Here is a 7,060-nt window from a genome sequence, read left to right as displayed (position 1 = left end):
ATCAACAGTAATCGAGGTGACGTGGCATCATTAGCGAAGGATTACTGTAGCGTAACTATCTGGGCGTCACAATTCTCCTCCACTACAAGAAATCTCGTCCCGAGATTTAAGAGGGGGACTAGGGGGAAAGGTCTGGTTACGAAATCCAAACGAATCTTCTCGTCTTTGGTTGCTCTTCTTGAAGAGATCAATCCATTACACTATTGTCTTCATTACTCTGCTTCAGGTCATCATGATGATGTCGGCGTCCTTTCTTCGGGATCTTCATCGTATTTAAGAATAGGTAACGGGGCAGATCAGCGACGACAGAATGCTATAAGGGTAATAATCTGGGATTAACCCATGAATGAGCATATGAGTACCTCTCGAGTTGAACGAAATAAAACACATCGAGAGTAAAGTTGGAAGGTACAATAAGAAGTTTCAAGCAGCCAGGCAATTGTTCATTGCCTAGGCAGAAGGTGAAAAGGGGTTTCAAGCAACGGAATAATTATTGTGTCCGATGCCAGAATTGACGATCTCATTGGAAGGTGGCTCATGAATTACATACGAGTCCACGCGGGAGGAATAACTTTGGGAACAGGGGGTGTACAGGAGAGTCAGGTTTCGATCATGTGGAACTGTGGGTTATGGGCCCACCATGTGGTTAAAAGTAGGAAGGGCGATGACGTCTTGCATGATCATGTAAGGAAGGTATGTTAGAGGATAGCCTATCAGTTATGTCAGCAACAATATCAGTACCAAGGGCGAGGGACGAAGAGAACCATTTTCCTGCTCGTTGAAACGAGGCGGGCCTATAGGCAAAGTTCTCGTCCATCGGTGGTTACCGGAATGTCATCAACAAAAGTAACAGGGTCTTACTGACAGAATTGTACACGAGGGGTCTACATAAGCAGGGAATTAATACTGCTTAGACCATAATGATCACTAGAAAGGGTAAACCAAGTAATGGAAAGGAAAATATGATTATCAGATATTTCAGGGGTATATCCTTCCCATGGACAAGCAGAGCATGATAACCATGACATGATGTCAAGTAGAAAAGCCTCTAGGTGAGGGGAGAGAAATTTTCATGACATTATCCATACAACGGTTTTTGGATAGTTGAGCAAGAAACAATTAGCATTGGGCTTCAAATGTTCTTGTTGAAGAACGGAGTACCATAGATATCCTTCGAGATAGCATTGACATGGTCAACAGGTGAAAATTAGACTTTGGAAACAAAAAGGGTCCATCAGGAACAACTTATAGAATAAGTCTTACCATTTCCCCATGGACGAATGGCTAACCTTGTAAAAGGATACTATAGCAATAGGTCCTCCGAACAGGTGGGCTAGGCATGATATCACCTTACTGGGTTATATAAGGACCAATGTTATGACTCTTGGAAAATGTTCCAACCATCATATCTGGCCGAGATTCAGATCTAATTGGTGTCAGGATATCTCAGACTCATGATGCCCGAGAAGGAAAGGGGGCAACACAATTAGATGAGATGGAGTTGCAAAATTCTCGGGAAATGTACTATGGAAGCAAGTTCCGAATCATGAGTTCATCATTTAACCAAGGAGAGGACGAGGAGGTGGCTGATGAACTCAACGATTATTCATTGAAATTTTCAAAAGATGGATTTCCACACTTATGTGAACAAGGAGATAACATTTGTCAGATCAAATGATGTAATGAGGCATGCTCGAGGAAAACATACACAATTAAACATTGCTTGAAATGTGCACCCGAAATATGGGCTGGGTTGCACGACCAACGTCGGAATGGTGATTCAATAATCAATAGTCTAAGAATGAACGGCCGACCATTAACTTCAAAGCAATAGGGTTGCTAGAAGGGCAGAATCCAAACAACACCGTCCACTTGTTGGTACCCCATTTGGAATCAACTCGAGGACCAAGAAAGAATGATGATGGGGAGAAGTATCACTATGCCAAGAATTCTTAAGAGGTGGAGCAATCCTCACAACATCCTTGACATAAAAGACAGTATTACTTCAAGGTAGAACAAAATACAAGCTGGAAAGCAAATTGCATCCATAACATGAAGAAGTTTGTGATGAAAGGGATTAAGGATGTTGTCGGTGGCAACTCAAATTACCAAGGGACGAGGATGGTACTTATCATCATGAATTCGATCGATATCCTAAAAGGAGTCAAATGTTGATGATGATCACGACAAATTTTGTCGAGAGATTTCATGATGATGTAATCGATCAGTGATGACATCAAGTCAAAGGAATGATGAAGCAAGAGGTCAATGGAAGCACAGATACGACACAAACTCGAAATCAAGCTTGCCTTTCAAGGTGAATTGATATGACAAGGAAAATCGACGTAAGCTTAGCTCATCGTCGAAGTGGTGCTCCGAGAATAAGGTCCAGGTAGCACAGTTAAAATCACCACGACAATGGTATAGCCATACAAGCTAGGAATGGCGTGGTCGGGTACAAACTCGTACTTAAAGAAGATTATCAAGTTTCGTTGAACCGTACTGCAGACTCGGTTTAGTTATCGGTGTTTTTGAGTGTTTAATGACTCAGAGCCCGTGGAAAATTGGATCATCGAGAAATAATAGTTGATGAAGAACTCATAAGAAGTTATATAGTTCGGTGATATCCTCGAGATACCAGAGTGTAATACTCAACGGTAGAGCAGAGTAGACGGTGGTCACGTGAAATGATCTGCAGAAGACAAGTACTTCATCTTGTCTGAGAAGTGGAATCAAAGGAGAACAATCCTGGTCGGAATCACGGTTGCAAAGGATCAATTCACCGATACCAAAGGGTATTATATCAAGGAAATAGTTACAAGAAGCTTCCATAATAGGATCTACATCGTGTCTATGGGCATGAACACAAAGTTCAAGGTCGACTCCCACTCCTTTAATGCATAACCTTCATTCACCTCTCGTATTTCGAAAATGACATTAGTTGTTGAAAGTTTTACCTGGTGCAATACCAGATAAGTTTGACCCGTGAAATCTTTCGGGTTCACATATATTAGGGAAGGCATAGGTTCAACCCATCAGGGCATCTTAGCAACATATACCACAAACTTCGGAGTAAATAATACAAGCTCGAAAGTAGAGCATTGTTCAAAAGCAGATGATACAATTTACCAAAGGCATTATATATCCAAGGGAAGGCTCACAAGGTTATTGAATATGAAGGAAAATGTCGGATAAAATCCATTAAAGGATCTGCCGGTCCATAACAGAGCTGATGTGAGCATCAGCACACAATCAGAGGAAGTAACAATGCAAGGGCATTGGATTATAGAAACAACTGACTAATCCAGAGCTCAAATGCAAAGGAATTATGATCTCCAAATTAAGGGAACAGAAGCAATGTCCTGATTAGGGGTGGATAAGTTTAATAGCCTTAGGGGTACTATCGACGGCATTTGGATTGGTTGAGAACCAGCTCATGTTAAAAATGATGTCTGAGCCGGAAAGATAATTTAAAAGGATCAACTGATGATTGCGTGCATTCGCACTCATGTTGAATCAAAAGGATCAAAATGACGATGCCTAAGGATACTAACAAATATTGCCAGACATATGGAAAGCATCCATCATGCAAGTAGACAAGTATGATAGAGCAATAAGCTACTAAGGATTTTTGGAGGATCGAATAGTATTTCGAAGATCATTGTGAAACACAGGAACAACTAGGGGATGAGCGGATACTCGATAAGTGCGAGAATTATCCATAGGGGTATTCAGGTGACAAAGAACAGCAAGGCGATAAGCTCAAAGGATTATCGAAACAACGACGAGTGTTTCGAGGTATCTGGTAATAACAAGACCAACTGGGGATGAATGTAAGAATAACAACTGCAAGTAGTTATCCATTAGGGTTGACAGTGGAAGGGGAATTGCAAATGCGATGAACATAAGTTCTTGGGTTAACAGCGGAGAGTATCTTCAGGGTCTTCACGTGCCGCAGACGATCATCATTAATAAGGGGATCTCCGGGTGAAAGTGATAACGAGATCCTAATGTTAGATTTAGCAAAAATCATTTAACCCGAATAGAAGAGAGATCAGAGTCCCAGAGTAAGATCGAGGAGTAAAAGATCCTAATACCACCCAATGGCGACGTGGGCCCATGGGCCACACAGCCAAGTTAGTAAAAGTTCTGTAAAGTCTAGACTCGACTTCGGCCAAGGAGTATGGAAGGGGGATTCCTACAGGCAGTCGGCTCTGATACCAACTTGTGACGCCCCCGATTCAATCGTACACTAATCATGCACGCAAATGTGTACGATCAAGATCCGGGACTCATGGGAAGATATCACAACACAACTCTAAAACATAAATAAGTCATACAAGCATCATAATACAAGCCAGGGGCCTCGAGGGCTTGAATACAAGTGCTCGATCATAGACGAGTCAGCGGAAGCAACAATATCTGAGTACAGACATAAGTTAAACAAGTTTGCCTTAAGAAGGCTAGCACAAACTGGGATACAGATCGAAAGAGGCGCAGGCCTCCTGCCTGGGATCCTCCTAACTACTCCTGGTCGTCGTCAGCGGCCTGCACGTAGTAGTAGGCACCTCCAGTGTAGTAGGAATCATCGTCGACGGTGGTGTCTGGCTCCAGGGCTCAAGCATCTGGTTGCGACAACCAGGTAGAAGGGAAAGGGGAAAAGAGGGAGAAAAGCAACCGTGAGTACTCATCCAAAGTACTCGCAAGCAAGGAGCTACACTACATATGCATGGGTATATGTGTAAAAGGCCATATCGGTGGACTGAACTACAGAATGCCAGAATAAAAGGGGGATAGCTAATCCTGTCGAAGACTACGCTTCTGGCAGCCTTCGTCTTGCAGCATGTAGAAGAGAGTAGATTGAAGTCCTCCTAGTAGCATCTCCAAGTAGCATCTCCAGGTAGCATCTCCAGTAGCATCGCAGTAGCATAATCCTACCCGGCGATCCTCCCCTCGTCGCCCTGTGGAAAAGCGATCACCGGGTTGTCTGTGGAACTTGGAAGGGTGTGTTTTATTAAGTATCCGGTTCTAGTTGTCATAAGGTCAAGGTACAACTCCAAGTCATCCTGTTACCGAAGATCACGGCTATTCGAATAGATTAACTTCCCTGCAGGGGTGCACCAACTTACCCAACACGCTTGATCCCATTTGGCCGGACACACTTTCCTGGGTCATGCCCGGCCTCGGAAGATCAACACGTCGGAACCACACCTAGGCAAAACAGAGAGGCCAGCACGCCGGTCTAAACCTAAGCGCACAGGGGTCTGGGCCCATCACCCATAGCACACCTGCACGTTGCGAGGGCGGCCAGAAGCAGACCTAGCCTAGCAGGCGTTCCAGTCAAATCCGGCGCGCGCCGCTCCGTCGCTGACGTCTGAAGTGCTTCGGCTGATACCACGACGCCGGGATACCCATAACTACTCCCACGTATATGGTTAGTGCGTATAAGCTCATAGCCAACTCAGATCAAATACCAAGATCTCGTTAAGCGTGTTAAATATCCGCGAACGCCGAACAGGGCCAGGCCCACCTCTCTCCTAGGTGGTCTCAACCTGCCCTGTCGCTCCGCCACAAAGTAACAGTCGGGGGCCGTCGGGAACCCAGGCCCACCTCTACCGGGATGGAGCCACCTGTCCTTTCAGCCCCCTCATCAGAATCACTTGCGGGTACTCATCAAGCTGACCCGACTTTAGTCACCATCTGTATAATATGTATGTATGTATAGTATATACCCGTGATCACCTCCCGAGTGATCACGGCCCAATAGTATAGCAAGGCAGACTGACAAGAATGTAGGGCCACAGATGAAAAATACTAGCATCCTATACTAAGCATGTAGGATTGCAGGTAAGGTAACAACAGTAGTAGCAAGGACAGGCTATGCAACAGTATAGGATTAACTGAAAGCAGTAACATGCTACACTACTCTAATGCAAGCAGTATAGAGTAGAATAGGCGATATCTGGTGATCAAGGGGGGGGGGGCTTGCCTGGTTGCTCTGGCAGGAGAGAGGAGTCGTCAACTCCGTAGTCGAACTGGGCTACAGCAGCGTCGGTCTTGTAGTCTACTGGAGAGAAGAGGGGGAAGAAACAATGAATACCATGTAAACATAAGCATATCGATGCATGACATGACAAGTAACAATGCTAGGCGGGCCCTAACGTGGTATGAGGTGGTACCGGTTAAGGGGGGAAACATCCGGGAAAATATCCCCGGGGTTTTGTGTTTTCGGGCAGAGGAGCCGGAGGGGGAAGTTGCTGGTTCGATAGGTTAGGGGTGTGTGGCGGACGAACGGACTGCGTATCCGGATTCGTCTCGTCGTTCTGAGCAACTTTCATGTTGAAAATATTTTAATCCAAGTTACGGATTAAAAGATATGATTTTCTAAAGATTTTATTAATTTCTGAAATTTAATTAATTATTTAATTTAATTCGAAAATGGATTTATGACATCAGCATGATGTCATGCTGACGTCAGCAGTCAACAGAGTTGACTTGGTCAACCTGACATGTGGGTCCAGTGGGACCCACGTGTCATTCTCTGTTTAGTTTAATTAGAGATTAGTTAATTTAGTTAGTGATTAGGTTAATCTAATCAGGATTAATTAACTTAATTAATTACTTAATGAACATTTTAATTTTTTTAATTATTATTTATTTATTCATTTAATATATTTTTTAATTCTTTTTTTTCTAAAAACATTATGGGGCGGGGCCCCCTAGTCAATGGCCCGGGGGGCTACCGGGTCGGGCGTTGCGGCGCCCGACTGGGCGTTCGCCCAAATCGGCGGGCGAGGAGGACCGGGGCATGGCCGGGCGGCCACCGGAGGGGAAACGCCGAGGGGGGGAAGTAGCAGGGCGCCAGGGCGCGACGGCGGGTGCGGGCGCGAGCGCCCGACGGGGCGAGTCCGGGCGCTGGCCTCGGGCGTGAGGCGTGGCCGACGCGAGGCAAGGCAGGGCGACGGCCAGGGTGGAGGGCGACGCCGTCCGGGGCAAGACGAGGCCGGCGCGGGCGGAGGCATGCCGGTCAAGGCGATTGCGCGCGAGACGGAGAGAGAGG

The sequence above is a fragment of the Triticum dicoccoides genome, chromosome 4B (genome assembly GCF_002162155.2).
Source record: "Triticum dicoccoides isolate Atlit2015 ecotype Zavitan chromosome 4B, WEW_v2.0, whole genome shotgun sequence".
In the NCBI taxonomy this organism is placed as follows: Eukaryota; Viridiplantae; Streptophyta; class Magnoliopsida; order Poales; family Poaceae; genus Triticum; species Triticum dicoccoides.
Note: the sequence above shows the minus strand (reverse complement) of the source record.